General features: G+C 39.3%; 1 protein-coding gene across 1 annotated transcript in view; it reads right to left on the bottom strand.

Annotated features, from left to right (window-relative positions):
• Nucleotides 1-23,652, bottom strand: part of LOC143674120 (uncharacterized) — an 82,291-nt gene extending 58,639 nt beyond the window's left edge. The window contains exon 1 of the mRNA XM_077149444.1: nucleotides 3,990-23,652. The gene's annotated coding sequence lies outside the window, so the exon portion shown is untranslated. The remainder of the gene's footprint in view (nucleotides 1-3,989) is intronic.
• Between the last annotated feature and the right edge of the window lie 2,549 nt (nucleotides 23,653-26,201).

Genomic DNA, 26,201 nt, shown 5'->3' with positions numbered 1-26,201 from the left:
AAGGGACAGCTATATGATACATGTAGTCATTACCATTAGGGGGAAATGAGAAGAACATAGGGGTCACTGAACCCAAACAGCACTAAAAACCTGCAGGGCAAACCCCACTGGATTTTAAAGTTTGAGAGTCATTCATCCTCAGAGCTTTAGAAAGTGGCAGTCCCACACATTCCAAGGGCCTACACACACAGTGGCTTTGCTCTCTCCAAACACTGGGGTGGTTGCAATCTTGAGGGGACAATGGGGAGACCAAGTTTTTTATTGGCTCAACCCTCTCCAAGCTTTTGGGGAAGCATCCAGGATCTTTGCCATCTCGAGGGTATATGCACTCAACCCCTCCAGAACAATGGGGTGGCAGCCATGCTCTCTCTAGTCCCCAATTTATGCACTACACCCTCTCCAATGTCTGGGATAACACAACTCTTCCTGAGCAACAAAACAGAAGGCCTGCCCTCTGCTTCTGGGCAAACTCACCCTCTCCACATATATGGGTGGGTCTGCTCTCCTGGCCCAAGGTTTCTTGGTTTCAACATAGTTTCCAGGACTCTCAATCTGCAAACTCCAATTTGTCCTTTTCTGTCCTCTTTTGTCCAGAGTGGCAGTGGTTCTATATATACCAACAGGGTCTTCATAGCACTCCAGGACTTTTCCGTTAAGGTCCTCACAGTTCCTCCACAATCTTTCCACTTATCCATTCCCCACACAAAAACAAAAACAAACAAAATGTTCCAACATATCTAGTATTTGCAAACTGGAGCAGCATTCCACTTCTCCAGTACCAAAATCTGTTTTAGTTTGTAAGCTGCCAGAATGCTTTTAAAAGGGGGAATTTATTAAGTTGCAAGTTTACAGTTCTAAGTCCATGAAAATTTCCAAATTATGGCAAGGTTATACAAATGTCCAAATTAAGACATCCAGGAAAAGATACCTTGATTCAAGAAGGCCACTGATATTTGGGGCTTCTCTCATAGCTGGAGAGGCACATGAGGATGTCTGCTAGCTTTCTCTTCAGGAATCTTCAATGGCTTCCCTGGGGCTGTGTCTGTGCTGTGGGCTCTGTAGGTTTAGGTGACTCTAAAGTGTTTTGTTTTTTTTTTTAACCAAATAAACATTTTTTGCTTTAGTCTCACATAAGTTGAAATTTTAAAATATTAATTACCATCTATTTTCAGCACACTGCAGTAATGACATTCTTTTGTTCTTTCTCATGCAAAAATATTTTTAAAATTTATACATTTAGTCACAATCATTATAAACTCTAGGCATTCCTAGATTATACCATCTCAATCTTTATCATCTATTTTTCTTTGTGATTTCATTTATGCCCCAGCCCTCCTCCCTCTATCATTCTCACATGCAGCTTCATTCAGTGTTTTAACATGATTGTATTACAGTTAGGTAGTATTGTGCTGTTCATTTCTGAGTTTTTGTATCCAGTCCTGTTGCACAGTCTATATCCCTTCAGCTCCAATTACCCAATATCTTACCCTATTTCTATCTCCTGATGGTCTCTGTTACCAATGAAATATTCCAACTTTATTCACTAATGTCAGTTCGTATCAGTGAGACCATACAGTATTTGTCCTTTGGTTTTTGGCTAGTCTCACTCAGCATAATGTTCTCAAGGTCCATTCATGTTGTTACATACTTCATAACTTTATCTGTCTTACAGCTGCATAATATTCCATCTTATGTATATGCCACAGTTTGTTTAGCCAACCATCTGTTGATGGACATTTTGGCTGCTTCCATCTCTTGGTAATTGTAAATAATGCTGCTATAAACATTGGTGTGCAAATGTCCATTTGTATCTTTGCCCTCATGTCCTTTGAGTAGAGATAGCATATAGTTGGGTCCTGTTTTTTAATCCATTCTGCCAGACTATGTCTTTTGATTGGGGACTTTAATCCATTAACAGTAATCCATGTTATTACTGCATAGGTAGTACTTTCTTCTACTATTTTGCCTTCTGGATTTTATATGTCATATCTAATTTTCGTTCTTTTTACCTTTACTCATAGTTCTCCTTTCTACACTCTTCTCCATACCTCTCTTCTGTCTTCGTATCTGTCTCTAGAGCTCCCTTTAGTAGTTCTTGCAGAGCTGGTCTATTGGTCACAAATTCTCTCAGTGGTTTTTTTGTCTGAAAATATTTTAATTTCTCCCTCATTTCTGAAGGACAATTTTGCTGGATACAGAATTGTTGGTTGGCAGTTTTTCTCTTTTAATACTTTAAATATATCATCCCACTGTCTTCTTGCCTCCATGGTTTCTGCTGAGAGATCTATGCATAGTCTTATTGGGCTTCCCCTGTATGTGATGGATTGCTTTTCTCTTGCTGCTTTCAAGATTCTCTCTTTCTCTTTGACCTCTGACATTCTGATTAATAAATGTCTTGGAGTATGTCTATTTCGATTTATTCTCTTTGGGGTACACTGCGCTTCTCAGATCTGTAATTTTAAGTCTTTCAAAAGAGTTGAGAAATTTTCAGTGATAATTTCCTCCATTAGTTTTTCTCCTCCTTTTCCCTTCTCTTCTCCTTCTGGGATACCCATAACAAGTATATTCATGAGCTTCATATTGTCTTTCAATTCCATGAGTCCCTGCTCATATTTTTCCATTTTTTTCCTATAGTTTCTCTTTCTTCCCAGATTTCAGATGTTCCATCCTCCAGTTCACTATCCTATGTTCTCTCTCTCGAAATCTACCATTGTAGGTTTCCATTGTTTTTTTCATCTCTTCTACTGTGTCATTCATTCCCATAAGTTCTGTGATTTGTTTTTTCAGACTTTCCATTTCTTCTTTTTGTTCATTCCTTGCCTTCTTTATATCCTCCCTCAATTCACTGATTTGGTTTTGAATGAGGTTTTCCATGTCTGTTTATATATTCTGAATTAATTGTTTCAGCTCCTGTATGTCATTTGAGTTGTTGGTTTGTTCCTTTGACTGGGCCACATCTTCAATTTTCCTAGTGTGATTTGTTATTTTTTTGCTGGCTTCTAGGCATTTAATTGCCTTAATTAGTTTATTCTGGAGATTGCTCTCACTTCTTTTACCTAGGGTTTTCTTGCTGGATGAATTTGTTATCTATCTGTTTTTTGACATTCAGTTCAGCTTTATCTGGACCTTTAGCTTAAGTTTTGTTTAACAGAGGAGAATTTTTCAGTTCTTGTTTTCTTGTTTCTTGCCCTGCTTGTATGGTGCCTCCCCCCCCCCCCCACCTTAGGAGGGTCTACTTAGGTATTGTAGACCCCAGCCGGATTTTCCCAGACCAAACTGGCCTCCTATCAGGAGGAAAGAGTCACCTGCATCGGTTTTCCCTGAGGGTGAGACCCAGCAGGTTGAAAGACTTTCCTGTGAAGTCTATGGACTCTGTTTTTCTTATCCTGTCCAGTATGTGGTGCTTGTCTGCCTGCAGGTTGCACCAGCATAAGATGATGCAGTACCTTTAACTTTGGTGGATTCTCCCTGCTGTGGGCATGGTGGAGACAGAGGAGAGGTTGTAGGCTGGTTTTAATGGCTTCAAATTACCAACCCCTGGTGTCTGAGTTCCTTAAAGGAGGGATTCCACCTGAGTTGGGCTTCACCCCTCCCCTGGGGAAGGCACAGACTCCAGACACGCCCCCAAATGAGCTCGCTTCTGCCTATGCCTGGGGCAGCTGCAGCCTGAGAAGTCCTGTTACTATATCCAGAGGCAGTCAAGCCTTTGTAGAAACACAGCCACAAAAACCTGTTTCCTTCTTTATTTTTTTTTCCCTTTTCCTGTCAGCCCTACCCCCTTGGTGCTGGGGCAAAAATGAGTAACCTCTGCTTTGACCAGGTTCACCTAAGCTGGAGGCCTATTTTTAGTAGTCAGAATTTGTTAATTAATTCCAAAATTGGCAATTGATTGTGCTCAGTCCCTGCTGCTGGTAAAGTCTCTTTCCTTTCCCCTCTGGGAAGCAGCCTGTGGGGGAGGGGTGCCAGCCACTGCAGCTTTGGGTACTCACGGTTCTGGGGGAGAGCTTGCAGCCAGTCCAGCTGGTCCAGACTGGGGTACGCTGTGTGTCCAGTCACTGATGTGCCCCCAGGAGCTGTTCTGTACTATTCCTGGTTATTTAGTAGTTGTTCTGCAGGACGAACTAAAATGCGCACATTGTTAAGCCGCTATCTTGGCCCAGAAGTCCCTGACTCTGAAGTTTTTTCCAAAGTGGTTCCTTCTTAAAGGGCTCCAGTAAGCAATCCCACCTTGAAGAGATGGTGACACATCTCCATGGAAATCATCTAATAAAGTTACCACTCACAATTGGGTGCATCATATCTCCATGGAAATCAAAATGACTCCACCCAGCAATATTGAATGAGGATTAAAGGACATGGCTTTTCTGGGTACATAATAGCTTCAAAACAGTGCAGTAGCAATTTATTTTTAAAATTTTTATTAATAAAACCAATCAAATACAATATGAACGTTTTTTATCACATAGTTGTATATTCATCATCATGATAATTTCTTAGAGCATTTGCATCAATTCAGAAAAAGAAATAAAAACAGAAAAAATTCATACATATCATACCCCTTACCCTTCCCTTTCATTGATCACTACCATTTCAATCTATTAAATTTATTTTAATATTCATTCCCCCTATTATTCATTTATTTTTAATCCATATGTTTTACTGATCTCTCCATAAGGTAGACAAAAGAAGCATCAGACACAAGGTTTTCACAATCACACAGTTACACTGCGAAAACTGTGTCATTATACAATCATCTTAAAGAAACATGGCTACTGGAACACAGCTCTACATTTTCAGGCAGTTCCCTCCAGCCTCTCTGTAATGCCTTAACTAAAAATGTGGTATCTATTTAATGTGTAAGAATAACCTCCAGGATAACCTCTTGACTCTGTTTGGAATCTCTCAGCCACTGACACTTTATTTTGTTCTTCTCTCTTCCCCCTTTCAGTCGAGGCAGTGGCTATTTAAAAGGTCTGAAAGGAAAGCCTGAACTGTGCACTTACCCATCCTAATGGCACCAAAGCTATGTCACTTAGTTACCTTTACTAGTAATACCGATTTTTTCAGTTGTGGGTCTGCAATAGCTTTCAAGATCTCTCTTATTCATTTAGAAAGGTTTTATTTTTTTTCCTTTTGCTAACTGTCAGGTTTGTTCATGTATATGAGTGACTTTAAGCAGTTTGTTTTATTTTATTTTATATCTCAATGGTTCTCTTCTCTGAAATGGTTTTACTTTGTTTTTCCCCTTGAAGTTTTAGCATTTAGCATAAAATGGAAAAAAGTCAATTTTCCATTCTTTTCTCAAAACTTATTGTATTGTAACTCAACTTTGAAGTCCTATTTATTAAGGTTTTTTTCTTTAATTCCTTCTTATTACATTAATGAATGCTAGAGATTATATCATCTCTTAATAACATCAATGGCTAGCAAGGAAACACATTTTTGTGTCTTATTAGAGAATGGATCATTGATATCAAGAGAATATCACAGTCATGTTAATAACCTGGTTTCTGAACACCACCGCTACCAAAAATACCCAACATGGCTTTATTTTATTTTCTGATTTACACAATGTACACATATGTACACACACACACGTACATACATCTACATATGTATTTCAAGCTACCAAAGTTTTCACAGCTGTCTTAACAAAACTTCTAAATATCTACTCAGAGGCTCTTATCAGTCAGCACATGACTGCTCAAGCCCACCTCTGGGTGAAGAGTTGAAGGACTGTGTCAAAGGACCTAAGTCACAGTCCTGTACCATTCCTGGGCAGGAATGTGCTGGCATATTTGAGTAAGACTATTAGGACCAGGGCCACCAGGTTCCCTTTTAAGGAAGCCAATTACAATAGCTCCTCCCACCACTGATTCAGTAATTCCTTGGGTGAACCTAACTTTTAACATAGAGGAGGAGCAGAGGAAACCAGTATGACTCCCTTCTCTTGTGGCCTCCTCTTGCTCCCAATGTTTTCTTCTGCCTAAGAAGGAAGGGATCAACGGGCTTCACTGCTTCCCAATATGGATATCAGAAATGAGGAATAAAACTCACTGACTGAGATAATCAAGAACTGGGAGAAGACCTTGGTCATGGAGATTTTTACTGCTGTTTGAACATCATCGCTCCTTAGTGTTAAGTAGGATCAAACATTGATTCAAGTATCTAAATGTGTTCCAGGAGTCTGTCAGGATGGAAATCCTAGAATACCAGGAATCGGGTGTCTCAGCCTCATCAGCCTTATCTATTATTAAAAGAGTGAGGAAATAATTGGATTCCTTTTATGTTTTCTAGTAGAAACTGAGATTTATTTCTTAATCAGGTGATCTAGAGGATTTAGACTCTGTCCAACTACCCTTGTCACCAGCTTGAAGATCAGAAATTGTCCTGATAAATCAAGATATGGAGGATGGAGTGAATGGTAGTATAAATTAGATTTTCATTTTAATTAGGAGTGAAACCTATGGCCCATGTTAATTAGAAAATGTTACCAGATGACCAGTATCTGGAAGATTCAGATATTTCTATCTTTAATTACATAGTTATTACTGTCATCAATTAGAAGGGAAATCACTAAGCCCAGACATCAGTACCTGATCTCAAACAAAAAAACCCAAAGAGGACCATGTCATTGTAGAAGAGGATGGTAAAGATCTTTCAAAACAGGAATTGGCTGAGCAAAATGAAATACAAGTCCAAATTTAAAAGAGAACAGAGGGTTTGTGTACTAATTCTCTCAAAACCTTGTCACTACAGAAGTGGAAATAGGATAATCTGTCAGAAAATGGAGGATTGAATGAATAGATAAGAGTTTTTGGAGTGGCTTAGCCTTTCTGTACTCACATTTATTTTCTAATCTGTGGAGTGGAAATAATAAGTGGATTCTACCTATCACTGGAGTTTAAAATCCCTGTTCCTCTGAGACGTCCTGAGGATGACTCTGAATGGCAAATTTTATTAACTGTCTGTATAGTTAGGGTTCTCTAGAGAAACATAATCAACAAGAAACACTCACAAATATAAAATTTATTAAAAAGTGTCTCACGTAACTGTGGGAACGCAGAGTCCAAAATCCACAGGGCAGGTTGTGAAGCTGGCGATTCCGATGGAGGGTCTGGATGAACTCCACAGGAGGGGCTTGCTGGCTAAAGCAGGAAGAGAGCCTGTCTCTTCTGAATCCTCCTTAAAAGGCTTCCAGTGATTACATTAAGCATCACTCATTGCAGAAGACACACCCCTTAGCTGATTACAAATGGAATCAGCTGTGGATGCAGCTGACATGATCATGATTTAATTTTATGAAATGTTCTCATCACAACAGACAGGCCAGCACTTGCCCAACCAGACAAACAGGTACCACAAAGTGGCCAAGATGACACATGAACCTGACCATAACAGTTCACCCCTTCTCAACCTGGCAGCTACACGTATCACCTTAAACCATACCTAAATTCAAAATAAAAAACAATAAAACACCCATTTTTGTTTTCACCTAACAATATTCAACTGTCCTGCATATAACTGGAAACGCATTAAATCTCTCCAGAATAGGGTACAAGTCCTTAGGTATTATTCATTCTTAAACTTTATATCTTACAACTTAAAGAGTATAACACAAACAAAACAGCATTACAGTCCTTGTTTCTGTAACTGATCACATGGTCATAGTTCATATTTATCACTACCTTCTTCCACTACCCACTCCATGATCCCTTTACCCTCAGCAAGCATTTCAGCTGGCTATGCTTCTTTGCCTGGTAGGGTGACTCAAACCTTCATTCCTGAAGTTTCAGAGCCATTGGTAGTCCTGCCGGAACTGGGTTGTTGCAGTTTTCCATTGATTTTAATCACAGGGCACAGTAGTACTAAAAGACGCACTAGAGGATCTCCTATATTCCAAGAAAACTCTTCTTTACTTCCATTGTGTAGTTGCAGTCCAACTACTGTTGTCAGGGTCAGTCAGCCCAGACAATAATGTAATCCCCTTCTTCACTTGTTGATCCAGGGGCATAAGTAGCCCAAAGTGACCAGGTGGCAGTCTTAGATTCCAGTTCAATGAAATCATTACCCCTTCTGGAACTAAAATCTGTAGACCAGTAGAGTTAAAGGTCGCAGGGAGAGGAAGCAAAAATTTTCATAGTGGATTGCTAGGGGCAATAGTGAGTGGTACCACTCCCATTTCCACCCCTTGTTTCCTGGACCCATGGATCCTGGCTATTGGAGAAACAACCCCATAGAGCAGATGCTGATTCAGAGCATATACAGCTTCCTGGAGAACATTACCCCAGCCCTTCAAGGTATTGCCACCTAGTTGGCACCATAACTGGGTTTTCAAAAGGCCATTCCACCATTTTATCAATCCAGCTGTTTCTAGATGATGGGGAACATGGTAAGACCAGAGAATTCCATGAGCATGTGCCCATTCCCGCACTTCATTTGGTGTGAAGTGTGTTCCTTGATCAGAAGCAATGCTGTGTGGAATTCCATGATGATGGATAAGGTGCTCTGCAAGCCCACGGATGGTAGTTTTGGCAGAAGCATTGCATGCAGGGAAAGCAAACCCATATCAAGAGTATCTGTCTATTCCAGTTAGAACAAATCACTGCCCCTTCCATGAAGGGAGTGGTCCAGTGTAATCAACCTACCACCATGTAGCTGATCGGTCACCTGAGGGAATGGTGCCTTATCTGCTGCTGGCAGATAGGGCACTCAGCAGTGGCTATAGCCAAGTCAACCTTGGTGAGTGGAAGTCCATGTTGCTGAGCCCATGCATAACCTCCATCCCTACCACCATGACCACTTTGTTCATGAGCCCATTGGGCAATGACAGGAGTTGCTGGGGAAAGAGGCTGATTGGTATCCACAGACGGGTTATCTTATCCACTTGATTATTAAAACCTTCCTCTGCTGAAATCACCCTCTGGTAAGCATTCACAAGGGACACAAATATCTTTATGTTTTTAGCCCAATCAGAAAGGTCTATCTACATACTTCTTCCCCAGACCTCTTTGTCACCAATTTTCCAATTATGTTCTTTCCAAGTCCCTGACCATCCAGCCAAACCATTACCAACACCCCATCAGTCAGTATACAAATACACCTCTGGCCAGTTCTCCTTCCAAGCAGAATGGACAACCAGGTGCACTGCTTGAAGTTCTGCCCACTGGGAGGATTGCCCCTCACCACTGTTCTTCAAGGACAACCCAGAAAGGGGTTGTAGTGCTGCAGCTGTCCACTTTCAGGTGATACCTGCACATCGTGCTGAATGATCTGTAAACCAGGCTCGAATTTTCTCTTCCTCAGTCAATTCACTTTAAGGAACTCCTCAAGAGGCCATAGCTCTGGTCTGGGAAAGAGAACGTAATGTGGCAGGAGGGGAGACCATGTAACTTGGACCACTTCCTCATGTAACTTACTTGTGCTTTCAGGACCTGCTCTGGCCCTATCTCGTATATACCATTTCCATTTTACAATAGAGTACTGCTGTGCATGTCCAACTTTATGGCTTGGTGGGTCAGACAACACCCAGCTCATGATAGGCAGCTCAGGTCTCATGGTAATTTGGTGGCCCATGGTTAAGTGTTCAATCTCTACTAAGACCCAGTAGCAGGCTAAAACCTGTTTGTCAAAAGGAGAGTAGTTATCTGTATCAGATGGTAAGGCTTTGCTCCAAAATCCTAAGGGTCTGCATTGTGATACTCCTATAGGGGCCTGCCAAAGGCTCCAAACAGCATCTCTATTTGCCACTGACACTTCCAGCACCATTGGATCTGCTGGATCATATGGCCCAAGCTGCAGAGCAGCTTGTACATCAGCCCAGACGTGTCGCAGAGCCTCCTCTTGTTCAGGTCCACAATCAAAATTAGCAGCTTTTCTGGTCACTCGATAAATGGGCCAGAGTAGCACACCCAAATGAGAAATATGTTGTTGCCAAAATCCAAAGAGACCAACTAGGTGTTGTGCCTCTTTTTTGGTCATAGGAGGGGCCAGATGCAGCAATTTATCCTTCACCTTAGAAGGGATATCTCAACATGCCCCACACCAATGGACACCTAGAAATTTCACTGAGGTGGAAGGCCCCTATATTTTTGTTGGATTTATTGCCCATTCTCTAGACATGCAAACGCCTTACCACTAAGTCTAGAGTAGTTGCTACTTCTTGCTCACTAAGTCCAATCAACATGATATCATCAATATAATGGACTAGTGTGATATCTTGTGGGAGGGAGAAATGATCAAGGTCCCTGTCGACAAGATTATGACATAGGGCTGGGGGGTTGATATATCCCTGAGGTAGGACAGTGAAAGTATATTGTTGACCTTGCCAGCTGAAAGCAAATGGTTTCTGGTGGTCCTTACTAACAGCTATTAAGAAAAAAGCATTTGCCAGATCAATAGCTGCATACCGGGGTACCATGGGATGTATTGATTTGCTCAAGCAGTGATACCACATCTGGAACAGCAGCTGCAATTGGAGTTACCACCTGGTTGAGCTTACGATATTCCACTATCATCCTCCAAGACTCATCTGTTTTCTGCACAGGCCAATATAGGAGAGTTGAATGGGGATGTGGTGGGAATCACCACCCCTGCATCCTTCAAGTCCTTAAGAGTAGCAGTAATCTCTGCAATCCCTCCAGGAATCCAGTATTGCTTCTGATTTACTATTTTGCTAGGTAGGAGCAGTTCTAGTGGCTTCCACTTGGCCTTTCCCACCATAATAGCCCTCACTGCATGAGTTAGAGAGCCAATATGGGGTTTCTGCCAGTTGCTCGGTATGTCTATTCCAATTAAGCATTCTGGAACTCAGGAAATAACTACAGAATGGGTCTGAGGGCCCACTGGACCCACTGTGAGACAGACCTGAGCTAAAACTCCATTGATCTCCTGGCCTCCATAAACCCCCACTCTGACTGGTGGACCAGAGTGACATTTTGGGTCCTCTGGAATTAATGTCACTTCTGAACCACTGTATAATAATCCCTGAAATATCTGATCATTCCCTTTTCCCCAGTGCACAGTTACCCTGGTAAAAGACCATCAGTCTCCTTGGGGAAGGCTTGGAGGAAGATTAACAGTATAAATCTGTGGCAGTGTAACAGGGTTCTCCCCCAAAGGGACCTGGCCTCCCCTTCATTCAAGGGGCTCTGGGTCTGTGTTTTTGTAATTCAAAACAGGTTAGACTTCTGTTCACTTGACCTAGAACTCTTTTGTTTATACAGCTTGAGCAAGAATTTAGTAGAATGCCCTTCTGTTGTATTTCTAGGTACTCCATGATATACTAACCACTGCCACAAATCTCTGCAACTCACACAATTTTGACTCCTGCTTTGAGTTTGATGTCTATTATAACAGCCATGTCTACCCTGTCTTTGGCGATTAAGTGCTGCCACCTGGCTTCTGCCAACTCGGGATCTGGTCATCCCCATTGTGTTTAAGGATTCCAGCTCAGCAACAGCAGTTGCCACAGTAATATCTGACCTACAGAGAAGTGCAACTACACAGCTCTTCAGGGATGATGCTGCTAGTCTCACAAATTTATTTCTCACTGTTCTGGTAAAGGCTGCATCCTCCAGACATTCCTGGGGTGCAAGAGCAGATTTTGTATGATAAATTCACCCTAACATTCCAATTTCTCTAAGCCTCTGGATCTCCTCATCTACACTATACCAGGGCAGTTCTGGCGTTTCAACCTCAGGTAATGTCAGCCACCTTTTGATCCACGTTTCAACCAACCATCCAAACAGTTAATACCTTTTCTATCCCCTTGAGCTATAACATTGAATGCAGAATCTCTGACTAGTGGGCCCATATCAATAAATTCAGCCTGATCCAGCCTTATATTCCTCCCACCATTATCTCACACCCTTAAAATCCATTGCCACACATAGTCCCCTGATTTCTGTCTATTTAAATTGGAAAACTCATACAGTTCTTTGTGATACTTTGTACCTCACCTTTGGGGCCTGTTGGGACTTTAGTCTAGTTATAGGTCTGGAAGAAATGAGGGGTCATGGGGGTAGGTCATGAAAAGAGTTAGAAATATCTTCCAAGACATTTGCTTCAGGGCATTCATTTGCAGTTTTACCTGGTGAAACAGGATTAGTCACTCTAGGGCTAATCCCTTCAGCAGAAGGTTGGGTGGCCAACTCCTCAAGGAAGGCTGGAGGTGGGGTGGGTATGTCCTCAGAGTAGACTATTACAGGGTCATCTAGAGAAGACTCAGCATGACCTAGGGGTTCAACCTCACCCCCGCCATCATTATCAATCCATATGTCACATTCCATTTTTCAGGGACCCACTCCTTTCCAATCAATGCCCTCACTTTGACGGCAGACACCATGCAACACTGAGATTTCAGTTTATGTTGTAAAGTTGCTACTCTAACAATAAGATTCTGAGTTTGATTTTTGGAGATCTTAAGTCTATGGCTATAGGAAATAAGATTTTCCTTTAGGATACTCATAGAAACTTCTACATCTGTCAGATGGTGCTTAAGCCCCTCGTTTGAAGCCTTAAGCCCATCCTTTTCACTCCTTAATGTATCCAGTGTATCTAACAACAGCCAGCCAACATCTCTATACCTCTTATTTCCACAAAACTCCGTAAGGTTTCAAAAACATTATCCCCCAGAGCCTGGCTTCGTACAAGCGAAGCATTAGCAGAATCAAATGGTGATATTTTGACTATCTCTTTTGCCAACTTACTCCATGGATTGGGGGTGTCATTCTGATTTGTTTTTTATTATTATTAATAATCCTTAGTGCCTTTGAGTCCAGTCAGAGTACAAAAACATTCATGAAAACCCATTTTTAAGAATCTGTTTCTTCAGAACCACTCTCGGTACCAAGTTTTATTAGTTAGGGTTCTCTAGAGAAACAGAATCAGCAGGAAACAGTTGCAAATATAAAATTTATAAAAGCATCTCACATAACTGTGGGAACGCAGAGTCCAAAATCCGCAGGGCAGGTAGTGAAGCTGACAATTCCAATGGAGGGTCTGGATGAACTCCACAGGAAAGGCTCACCGGCTGAAGCAAGAAGAGAGACTGTCTCTTCTGAATCCTCCTTAAAACGCTTCCTTTTAAGTGGAAGTGATTAGATTGAGCATCACTCATTGCAGTAGACACTCCCCTTGGCTGATTACAAATGGAATCAGCTGTGGATGCAGCTGACATGATCATCATCTAATTCTATGAAATGTCCTCATTGCAACAGACAGGCCAGCACTTGCCCAACCAGACAAACAGGTACCACCACTTGGCCAAGTTGACACATGAACCTGACTACGACACTGTCAGATGTTGGTCAGGTTGCTATACTTGCTTTGCCTAACTGTGCCACTTTGAATATTTTATGTACCCGAGAAAAGCCATGTTTAAATATTGACCCATTCTTGTGTGAACAACCATTTTGTTTAATCTTGATTCAATAATGTATGCTGGAAACATTTGATTAGATTATCTCCTTGGAGATGTGGCGTGCCCAATTGCGGGTGTGACCTTTTGATTAGATGAAGATGTGGCTCCACCCATTCCAGGTGCATCTTGATTGGTTTACCGTAATCCTTTAAAAGATAAAACATTTTAGAAAGAGCAAGAAATGACAGAATCAACAGGAACTTCTGAGCAGATCTGCTACAGATGCCAACACTTGGAGAACAGAGAGATAGATGTTTGGAGATGTTTGGAAACCAGCAGATGTTGCCATGAGATGTTAAGCAAGTCAGAACTTGGAGAGAGCCAAAGGAAGCGAAGAGGTGAAAAATAGACCTGGAGGAGCAAAGTGAGGACCTCCGCAGGAACAGAGGCTGAAAGCAATGAAGCCCAGGAGCAAGGGACCAACAGATGCCAGCCACATGACTACCCAGCTGACAGAGGTGTTCCTAATCCATCAGCCTTCCTTGAATTAAGGTATCTTTTCCTGGATACCTTAGTTTGGACAATTTTATAGGTTTAGAACTGTAAACTAGTAACTTAAATTTCCTTTATAAAAGCCATTCCATTTATGGTATACTGCAATCCAGCAGTTTAGCAAACTAGAACACTAACATTTCTCATTTTTTATGTGAACTATAATTATGTCTATCCTCTATGCAATATTTGGTAAAAAAAAAAAAGATGAATTAGTACATTCAAAGTAAACAGACTTATGTCTTATGTACATTAAGGTTTCAAGCAGAATTTATTATGACCTGATGACCTTCCCATGCTTTCAAATTAGGAAAATATATGCAAATTGATGAGAACCATAAAGAATTGAACTAGTAATCCAACAGACTTTTAAAATTTTATCTACCTGTAACAATGGACATTTGTTTTTCATAGAAATAACAGTCCCAAAGAAATGTAATTAGATATTATAATTCACAACATTCAATATAGTTAAAAACAGACAAATCTGATTGCTTTTAATATGTAGATATAATCTTTGAAAATAACTTGTACTGGTTTGAGACTGTTATGTATGCCAGAAAAGCCATGTTCTTCTAATCCAATCTTGTGGGTGCAGAACTATTGCTTGGTGGGATCTTTTGATTAGGTTTTTCCATGGAGATGTGACACCACCTATTCAGGGTGGGTCTTAATCAGCTTACCAGAGTTGAGGGAAACCTTTTAGAAAAAGCACAGATGCTTGGAGACAGAATTTTCCTGGTTGATGCTAAGCAAGGATTCACAGAAACTAAAGGACCCAGAACCTGGAGAAAGCTGAAAGAAGCTAAGAGATGAAATCCAGAGTTTGCCCCGGAGAAGGTATGAGAGGACCTACAGGTGCTCAGAGAGGGAAAACAACCCAGGAGAGGCCAGAAGGACCCACAGATGCTGAAAGAGCCATTTGGAAACCAACCCAGGACAGAAGGGCCAGCAGACATGGCGATGTCTGCTGAGAAACCCTGGACATGATAGGCTCTTCTTGTGTGAAGGCATCCTCTTGCTGATGCCTTAAATTGGGCATTTCCATGGCCTTAAAACTGTAAAATTGTAACTTAATAAATCTCCTTTGAAAAAGCCGATCAATTTCTGAAGACTTAGCAAACTGAAACCTAACTTTACTAAAATATAATTAAAATTGCCATTGTTTTATTGAATTCTCTAAAGTGCTCAAGCATTTATAATTACTTGTCTGCAGAAAAATGCTTACTGGAAGAAAGGTTATCACTATGGAATAAATCTTAATGAGATTTAGTCTGTACCTAAATCCAGAGTCTAAAAATTAAGCAGTAAAGAGGAAAATTCCTCTCTTTTCCCCAGCATATCCTCTTTGGCTAAACATGTAGCCCTTCCCTATCATATGGACATTGGTAGGTGTCCACACAATGGAGATGGGAGTCTCAAACCACAGTATTGTAATATGACAAGGGTAAGTGACAGGGGACATGGTGGACACATAGTTCACCTCCCATGTCTGAATAACACACTTCAGCTTTCTTTTAACCATATTCTCAGTATTACTTGATTGGACACTGGCCCCAGGACAATTCTATGGACCCAGAGTAGACTTCTGCCTTTAAGTCTCCTCAAGCATTTCCTGTAGTAGTTGGTATTTACATCAATTTGTAACTCTAGTCACTGAATTGAGAAAGAGTCCCATTAGAAGACAGACTGTTAGTAAAGAGAGAAGCTGTCAGTAGGGAGACAGAGTCCTCAGATCCTGAAACTTCACTGGGAGGCCCTGGTTTTTAGAAGTGTTGGGGGCAGAGTACAGGAGGATCTTCCTTCACCGTGCTGTTCATTTAAATTTTAGGTGGAAGACTTAAGTGTTTCCCATCCCTTTGCCAGTTAGAAGGGTAGACAGAATTATTGACCCCAAAGTGCTAATGTGTAGAAAGTGTAGCCCAATGTTGATATGTCTAAATCAAAGACTTTTTCTAACTATTATTCATTAATACATACATGGATCATATTTAGAGTTTCTTTATATGGTGTATTTTTTTGTGTGGGCACTCGGTACAAGAGTGATCCAGACAGGTGCTATCTGTGTTCTATTCTATTCAGCTCATGCAGTCAAGAGGAGAAAGTCAAGGTAGGAATCAGAGTGAAGAGTGGTGCATGCTTTGCTGGAGCAATGGGAAAATCTGAAGGTACACAGAACAGGGACCAATGTTGGACTGAATATTCAGGAAACACTTCCAAGATTATATTTATAAGTAAATTCCAGAAAGACGAGGAAAAGTCCAACAAGGTAAAGTTGGGAATAGGAAGGAAGTCCCAGTAAAATGGAAATGTATAAACGAGAGAAAATAGGCTAGTTTGTACCCCATAAATGGTGTACATGTTCAGCTGGTGTCTTCAATTCAAAGGGTAAAGTGAGTACCTTGGGAGTGATACCCTGGCCTGGTCTGATGGGGAACAGATCTATATTTAAGTGGTCTTTAGCTTATCAACCAGCCTTCACAATGTTCAAGATGCCAGCCCACATCAGAATCCATGTTTCACTTGTCACAAATGCAGATTCCTGGAGTCTAGCCTGAGAAGAAAGAAGGAACCACTGGGTAACCATTCTCATTTCTATATTGTCTAGTGGATATCCTAGCCTGTGATATCTGTGGCTCTTGTTAGTCAGGAGCCTGGATATCTGGTGTTACTGTTGCACTTTTTACCTCACCATCGTTTTATAACTGCATTAAATTTAATTGTGCTCCACAGATTTTATCATGCCATTTTAAGCACATTTTCTGTAGAACACAAGGCAACATTGTTTTATATAGCTTTCTCTATCTTTACTGTTTATTATTATTTACTAGGTTAAAGTTATAGAAGATCCACCTAGTCAATAAACAGACAGACCCAGAAGGAGAGACACACATGGGAAAGGAATCACAAAGACAGGGGGTGAGGAAGATGTAAAGGATGGGTCAGTGACATATCCAAAGCATCTTGAACTCTTGCCCTTATGCCACTTATCAGCAGAAACCTGCCTTTATTATCCCAGATGTAAATATCAACAGTGATGGCTCATGGTGTTTCATGTCTAAGTACCTTACACTCATTAACATGTCTATCTTTGAAAAGTCCTACGAAGTAGGAAAGGTCTTCTCTATATTTACACATTGTCCAGCATGTGGGGTGGATCCACATGTGCTGAGTCCATGGCCTGAACTTTTGATCCCAAGTCATCTACTCCAGAAGGAGCCAATTCAATAATCTTCTGGTGTTGGGAAATGTCTACTCAACAATGATGCTGATGATAACGAAAATGATGATAATGAAGATGTTATTAAGATCTACCCATACTGATTGAGCATTTGCCAGGTGACATCTTGGCCCTATTTTAGATTAACTAGTTTATTACCCACGTAGCATTCTCTAAGTCAGGAATCACTGGTATCTCCATTTTCTGACACACCTTCAGCCACAGAAACATAATGGAGCCATTAAATGTTTAGACCCTGAAGTCAGATCACAGTTCAATATCCCGGAACTATCTCTCACCACTTCTGAGAACTTCCACAATTTACTTGGCCTCTTTGTGCTTCTATGGCCAGAGCTGTCTGTATAACATGAAAACATGTATACCTTCCTGAGAGAATGATTATACTGGGGAATTACATGAATTAATATAGAACTGGTACAAAAATAAAAACATTCCCATAATGCTGGATAATACATGCAACTGACTTCTAAGCTGACAAAATTTTGTTTCCAAAGTGAAATTGCCAAACATAATTATTTTGGAGTCTCCATTCCATATCCCAGTACATTGACATACACCAGCACTCCCTGTTACTTGTTTTTTTAACTTGTGTTTCCAGTGTCTGCTCTACCACATAGTTAAATATTGTTGGTGTCCTGTGGGAAACAGACCTTTTGACCTTCAGGCTAACCCTTGAGATGGTGACCCTGAATACTGGGTCACGTAGCTCTTGCAGAACACTGCAGGCAGCTCCTCTCCTACAAGGAAGCTTTGAAGGGTAAAAGGGCTGGGGGGTAGAATGTGCTATTCTTCTAAGAGATTTCATAGATAAACAACTTAGCTTTAAAGATTTTGCATTTTCTTGTATTTTACATATTGGCGTAATGGTAATTAACATTAAAGATTAACTTGATCTTACTTCCTCTTGCCTTTTGAAGTAACCACTGGAGCAAAACTAGCAAAGGCTCTTGGCTCTAGAAGTTTAAGAGTCCCCTCTCCCATTTGAAGAAATCTGTGTCTGTCTTAATTCTCACGTTGCCCTGTCAGCAACATTTGATGCCCAACGTGGGGCTCAAAGAGCTGCTGCTACAGCTCCTGACAGAAGCATCGCTTGAAGAAAATAAAAGGAATTTCCAGCATCGTGGAAACTCAAGGGGGAAAGTCTGGCCAGCGAGTAAGTGGTTTCTGTATGAAACAACCTCAAGGAATATAAGGAGGGTTACAGGGGTAATACAGAAGGTACAGATAAATATAGACCTTATATTAGTCTCCTTCGACAACTATCGAGAGTCGGGGGAGCTAAAGTGGATGAATAAAAAATTTTAGAACTTTTAAAGACCACTGATCAACATTGTTCATGTTGTTCAATTGTTCTAGTGATCATTAGGATCACTAGAATTGCAGGATTGGGACAGAGTAGGGAAAGAATTAAAACAATTGTATTTGAAAGGGGTTTCTTTACTCGTTACTATTTGGTTCACATGGATGTTGATAAAATCTGTTCTTGAACCTTCACAAACGGATGATTCTGATAATGAACAATATGAAGAAAAAGAGGAAGAGTTCCCTAATGATAAATTTTCAATACCAGGAAATAATGAATTTAAATTTGAAGAAAAAAACTTTCTTTTCCAAGGCTCCTATTGTGCCTTCATCAGTAAAACCATCAGGTCCTCCTTTACCAAATCATAATACAAATTCGTTCTTTAAAGAGATACAAATAGCTCAGTCTGTTCCCCTGTCAGGAGTACAGCAAGGAATCACAAAAGCTAGACAGCAAGGAGATCTTGAAGCAATTGATGTTTCTTTTGCTTTCTGAGTAATTGTAAAGGGGGAATTACCTCCTGGGCAGGATGCTGCTTACCTAGATGGAGTATATACTTATACTCACAAATCAATACCATTTAATATAATAAAGGAACTTAAAAAATCTATTCAATCTTATGGGATACATTCTCCTTTTACCCAGGGGATTGTACAAGGACTTGCAGATGGCTCTAGATTAATTCCTACTGACTGGACTACACTAACCCAGATGGTATTAGGACCAGGAGAATATTTACAGTTTCGTACTTGGTGGATGGAGCATGCTGAGATTCAGGCTAATAGAAATAGGAAAGAGCGTGTTAATATTTCTTATGAACATCTTATGGGTAGTGGTCCTTATTCCTCTGTTATTAATCAATCTACCATGAATGACCAAGCCATTGATCAATTACGAAGATGTTGTCTTCGAGCTTGGGAACAAATTGAAAGTAAAGGGAACTCTAAACAATCTTTTCAAAAAATCTTATAAGGACCTAAAAAGCCATATCCTGATTCCACAGCTCATTTATAAGATGCTATTAAAAGACAGGTTAGTAGTCCAGATGCTTCCGACACTTTATTACAATTATTGGCTTATGAAAATACCAATAAAAATTGTCAGCGAGCTATAGCTCCATTTAAATGAAAAACAGATTTTTCTGGATATATCAGACTGTGTCAGGATATTGGTACCAAAGGATATAAAGCAGAAATGATGGCTCAAGTTATGGCAGGGCTGCAAGTTCATTCTCATTTTCCTGGAAAATGTTATTCCTGTGGAAAGCCAGGACATACTGAAAAAGAATGTAATAAAATGACTCCTACATGCTCTGTTACCAAACAACCAGGACTTTGTCCAAAATGTCAAAAAGGACAGCATTGGGCAAATCAATGTCGCTCCTTGTTTCATAAAGATGGATCCACACTGATGGGAAACTGCCAAAGGGGCAAGCTCCTAGCCCCAACAAAAAAGGGAGCATATCCCATAAAAACTCCAGTCTTACTTAGCTGTACCTCCTCTGCCCCCCTCAGATGCTCCATATTAGATCTTTCCCCATCTACTACTGGCAGTGCAGCTGTAGACATTACCTAGGCTGTGGAAATTTATTTACAATCCAACACAGCCCCTATAAAAATTCCAACAGGTTTATTTGGTCCTCTTCCTCAAGGTATTATAGGTCTTTTATTATGATATAGTAGTTTAAATTTAAATGGTGCTCAGGTTCATACTAGAGTAACAGATTCTGATTAAGGAGGCGAAATACAAGTACTTATGTCCTCCAAAGTGCTGTGGACTGCCCTTAAAGGTGACAGAATTGCTCAATTATTACTATTACCATATGTTGCCATAGGAAATTCTAAACGTGTTAGCGGAACTGCCAGATTTGGTAGTACAGGAAAAACTGGAATTTTTCTCACAGAACGTCTTAAAGAGTCAAATCCTATGTGTGAAATTATTATTCAAGGACATAAATTTACTGGCTTAATTGATACCAGAGCTGATGTAACAATTATTAGTCATCAGCATTGGCCTACAAAATTGCCCCTACAGCCAGCTGACGCCATTGTGGTTGGACTGGGAACTCTACAACATTTAATGCAAAGTGTTCATATATTACCCTGTGAAGGCCCAGAAGGACAAAAAGCTACAATTCAGCCATTGATAGCACCAATTCCTCTTAATTTATGGGGAAGAGACATATTAGAACAGTGGGGATCTATGATAAAAATTCCAAAACTGACACAAAGAGTATACTGCATACAAAGTCAAAATATAATGCAACAAATGGGATATGATCCAAAAAGGGGTTTAGGCATTAAACAGCAGGATAATAAAGAACTAGTACAAATTTCTCCAAAATTAAATAAAACTGTTCAAGCACAACCACATTCATCAGTGCCTTTAAAATGGCTTACTAGCAAGCCTGTATGGATTGAGTAGTGGCCTTTGACTTTAGAAAAATTACAGGCACTGCATTCTTTAGTTCAGGAGCAATTCAGTTTAGGACATCTTGAAGAATCTTTTAGTCCTTGGAATTCTCCAATATTTCCAATAAAAAAGAAATCAGGAAATCAGTGGATGTTAACTGATTTACGAGCCATTAATGCTGTTACACAACCTATGGGCCTTTACAGCCAGGTCTTCCACCTTCTAATATGATTCCAGCCAACTGGGCTTTAATAGTTATAGACATACAAGACTGTTTCTTCTCTATTCCTCTAGCAGATTCAGACAAAGAAAAGTTTTCTTTCACATTACTTTCTATAAATAATAAGTCTCCTTCTATTCAATATCAATGGACTGTGTTACCTCAAGGAATGCTAAATAGTCCAACCATCTGTCATTATTATGTGAATCAGTCTTTACAACCTATCTATAAAATCAAAATCAATTACTTTATATATAAATCTCATAGCTTTACTTATCACCATAGCCAGAAAAACAGCTAAGCAATTCAATAGTTTTCATTTAAATTCAATTACTCTTCCATTAACATCCAAAGTAATTAACACCTTATATCAAGAACATTTCAGATGCAGAATTGGAGCCTGAAAACAACAGCTTGCGGGCCCACTCCAAGAACAAGAGAAGCAACCCCTCCCACTTGGGGACAACCCAAGAAACTTAGTCAAGAAGCAGAAAATCAAGTACGACAGTAAGGACTTCCAATTAATGGCCCTAATTTAATGACAGCCATGATCTTGCTTATAACGGTCACAGTGAGTATGCTAATTCCCATGGTAGATGCAAACAATTATAGTTACTGGGGCTCCACATTTGCCCTACTGTTCTCCCAGACGAATTGACACAAAAACAAAAGAATTTTTAGAGGAAATGCCAATTATCTTTTGGGGAGTTGCTACTTAATGGTTCCTATGGAATTGTAACTGACTGGTCCCCTAAGGGGTTTACAGTTGGTAAATGGAACTCCAGTAAACTATGTGATACAAAATGATTAAAATGGACTATAAAAAATAACACTGATGGAATCAAGCATTCAATCCAAACCTCTAGTAATACATCTATTCATTGGAAGGGTGTAGGATTCAGCTCACCGTGGCCATCCTTAAATCACATGACGTTACAGGATTCTTTTTGGAAAATTCCATTGAGCCTAGGAAGTATATCACTATGGAATGGACTATACATGAACATCAATAATCAAACTTTAAACTAAACATTAAATTTTACAAACATAGAAACATTTTATGTTAAGGCTATTGGAATAATATGCTTAATATTAATTCTATTCTTTTTAGTCCTCAGATGCATGAGACAAAACATTGTTCTATAAAAGAACAGATGCAAGCCTACATGATTCTACAAGAATTATACAAACAGAACATAAAGGGGACATGTGGGAAACAGACCTGTTGACCTTCAGGTCTCCTACAAGGAAGCTTTGAAGGGTAAAAGGGCTGGGGGCTAGAATGTGCTATTCTTTGAAGAGATTTCACAGATAAACAACTTAGCTTAAAAGGTTTTGCATTTTCTTGTATTTTACATATTGGCATAATTGTAATTAACATTAAAGAGTAAATTGATGTTACTTCCTCCTGCCTTTTGAAGTAACCACTAAAAAATAGCTGGAGCAAAACTAGCAAGGGGCTCTTGGCTCTAGAAGTTCAAGGGTCCCCTGCTCCCATTTTCAGAAATCTGTGTCTGTCAATTCTCATGTCGCCCTGTCAGCAACAGTGTCCTTTACCCATGTTTTTCTAGTCCTTTCTCCTCCCCAGAATATCTTACCTACAGGGTCCCACCTCCAGTGAGAACTCACTTTTGGATTTTCCATATCTGTACATTGCCTTACTATACGTTCATGAGAATAAGCATCAAAATGAGCTATGAAAGATGTCCTCTCAATCAAGATGATGGTGTAAGATGCCTCAGGGTAAATTTCCAAGTAGAATCTTTAAACAAGAGGGAAAGACATCATCCTTAAAACTTTGGAAGACAGTTGAAAAGATTGCAGAAACTGGGTAAGGGATGAAATAAGAAAATTCAACTTTAAAAATGATGGAAAGCTCTGAAATCAGGGACGTGAACAGATATTTGCACACTGATGTTTATAGTGGCGCTATTCACAATTGCCAAAAGATGGGAACAATCCAAGTGTCCATAAACTAATGAATGGATAAAAAAATACAGTATATATACAATGGAATATTACTCAGCAGTAAAAATGACTTCCTCAGCAGGAATGAAGTCCTGAAGCGCATGACAACATGGATGAACCCTGAGGACATAATGCTGAGGGAAATAAGTCAGACACAAAAGGACAAATATTGTATGATTCTACCAATATGAACTAATTAGAATATATAGCTCATAGTCATAAAACTTAGTCATAAAACTAAGAATATAGGTTACCAAGAGATAGAATGAAGCTAGAGAATGGGGAGCAATTGCCTAATATGTACAGAATTTTCAACAAGGTTGAACATAAATGCTTGGAAATAGATAGAAATGATGGTAGCTCATTATTGGAATTATAATAGTGCTGAATTGTATGTGAATATGGCCGAAAGGGTTATTTAGAGTCATGTATGTTACTAGAAAGAAAGCTAGGTTAAAATATAGAAATGTTTAACACAGTAAACCTTATGGTGGATGATGTTTATGATTAACACTACAAATAGAAATATATTCTTTCATTTACTAGAACAAATGTATGACCTTGCACAAAGAATTAATAATAGAGTATTAATTATTAATTAATAATATTAATTATTAATATAATAACAATAATATATTATATTATATATATTATATATATATGGGGAAAAAGCACCTATTGCAAACTATGGACTATAGTTAACAGTGATATTCTCTCATCAATAGTAGCAAATGTACCACACCAATACTAGGGGTCTATAATGGGGGAGGAGATAAGAGGTATGGCGTATGGGGTGTTTTGGGTTTTCTTTTTTTATATTGATTTATTTTTCTTTCTGGAGTAATGAAAATTTTCTAAAATTGATTGTGAGGATGACTGCATAACTAGGTGATGACACTGTGAGGCTTTGTATACTTGGGACAGAATATATGGTGTGTGAATATATCTCAATAAAATTTTCAGTTAAAAAAAAATGGTAGAAGCTCATGGAGCCCTTATTGGCCTCTCTACCACCCACTTCCCAGTACAAGACAGTGCTGTTCTCACACTAGGGTTCCTGGCCCTGATCTAGAGAGAGCAGAGTAATCCCTATGTGTATATTGGGTACCTGTATGTCAATGCCAATCTATCGGGTAGAAGACTGAAAGGTTTAACTGTGATACTGGTCTCTGGCTCATCCTCCAAGAATTTGCACTACAGGGAAAAAGAACTTGCAGATTAAGAAAGAAATAGGTAAAAGTTTCCAGGGGTGAGGGACTACTGGTTTTAAGGCATAAAATAGAATACCTAAGAGGAGGGAAATTCTATTTCACAGAGAACAGAAGGAATTTGGGGATTCCAGTGAATGAGGGAATTCCTTAGGGCACAAGTTACCATAAACCCAGGAAAAGATGCAGGCTCAAAAAAGGCTGAGGGGACTTTGCTCTTCACCTTAGTATCAGAATGATCTTGATAAAAGGGTAAGCTGTGAAGGAAAACATGAGGCAACACAGAACCAATATGAAAGACTTTTAAATTTGATTTTACATATTTTTTTGGTTTATTTTCATTAGCTTCTGGCACTTAAGGAAATATATTTCATAGATAGCTAGACACTAACTTGAGGAATGGATAGTACAGGGACTAAATCCCAGAGTTAAACCACTAAAATATTAGAATACAAAGTATGTAACAAAAGATTATAGGAAAAACAAAGACACAGGAAATGATGACCAATTCAAAGAAAAAGGTAAAAATCCAGAAGCCATTAACTAAGAGGACCAGGCTTAGGATAAATTGGGCAGAGTATTAAAAAAAAATCTTCAATATGTTGAAGGAAATAAAGGAACATACAGAGAAAGAACAAAAAGATATCAGGAAAATAATGAGCAATACAACCATTACAATAAAGAGAAATCTTAAAAAGGAATCAAACAGAAATACTGGAGTTGAAGATCATAGCAACTGAAAGATAAAATTATCTAGTGAGTTTAAACAGCAGATTGTAGTTGGCTGAAAAAGATCCAGTGACCCTAAAGACAGGACATTTTAAATGATTCAGGCTAAGGATCAGAAAGGAAAAAAAAAGAATTTAAAACAGCAAACAGAGCATATAAAACCTGTTAGACACCATCATGCATACCAATATATACGTTACAGAACTCCCAAAAGGAGAGGAAAGAGAGAAATTGGCAAAAGGAATATTCAAAGACATAATGGCAGGAAACTTCCCAAAATTTAATGGAACATACGAATAGACACTTTCAAGACTAACAAATTCCAAACAGGTTAAACATGAAGAGAACAATGCCCAGATAAATAATAGTGAAATTGTCAAATGCAAAGGAAAAGGAAAAATTTCTGAAAGCTACAAGAGAAAAACAATATATTAGGTACAAAAGAATCCCAATAAGATTAAGTACCACTTTCTCATTTTAAAAAAAGGAAGCAAGACAGAGAAACAAGATATTTAAATTGCTTAAAGAAACCAATTGTCTAGCAAGAATTTTATATTCAGTGAGGCTGTCTTTCAAAAATGAGGGGAAGGGGTGGGCCACAGTGGCTCAGCAGGTAGAGTTCTTGCCTGCCATGCCGGAGAACCTGGGTTCAATTCCCAGTGCCTGCCCATGCAAAAAAAAAAAAGAGGGGAAGATTAAGACATTCCCAAATAAACAAAAGCTGAATGAGACCTTCTCTATAAACATTGCCTAATGAGATCATTAGACCTGCCCTACAAACACTGCCACAGAGAGTTCTTCAGACAGAAAGGAAAGGATACTAGACAGTGAATTGCAGCCATATAAAGAAATAAAGACTTCTGGTAAAAGTAACCTTATGGATAGTTATAAATGCCAGTACTATTACATTACATGTTATGGCATGTAATTCAACTTTTTATTTCTTTATATGTTCTCAAATGCACATGCATATAAGTTAATGACAAACCTATGATTTTTTAACATACAATATATAAAATTATAATCTATATCAATTACAATAAAAAGGTAGGAACAAAGGGGTATATCAATAGTGTCTGTGTGTGCTACTGAAGTTACGATGATAATACATCAAACGTGATTGCTAAAGATTTAAGTCCTGTGGTATTTTTTTTTTTTCTTTTTTGGCATGGGCAGCCACCAGGAATCGAACCCGGGTCTCTGGT

This window comes from Tamandua tetradactyla, chromosome 2 (genome assembly GCF_023851605.1).
Source record: "Tamandua tetradactyla isolate mTamTet1 chromosome 2, mTamTet1.pri, whole genome shotgun sequence".
Taxonomy (NCBI): Eukaryota; Metazoa; Chordata; class Mammalia; order Pilosa; family Myrmecophagidae; genus Tamandua; species Tamandua tetradactyla.
Note: the sequence above shows the minus strand (reverse complement) of the source record. Positions and strands in the feature narration are given on the sequence as shown.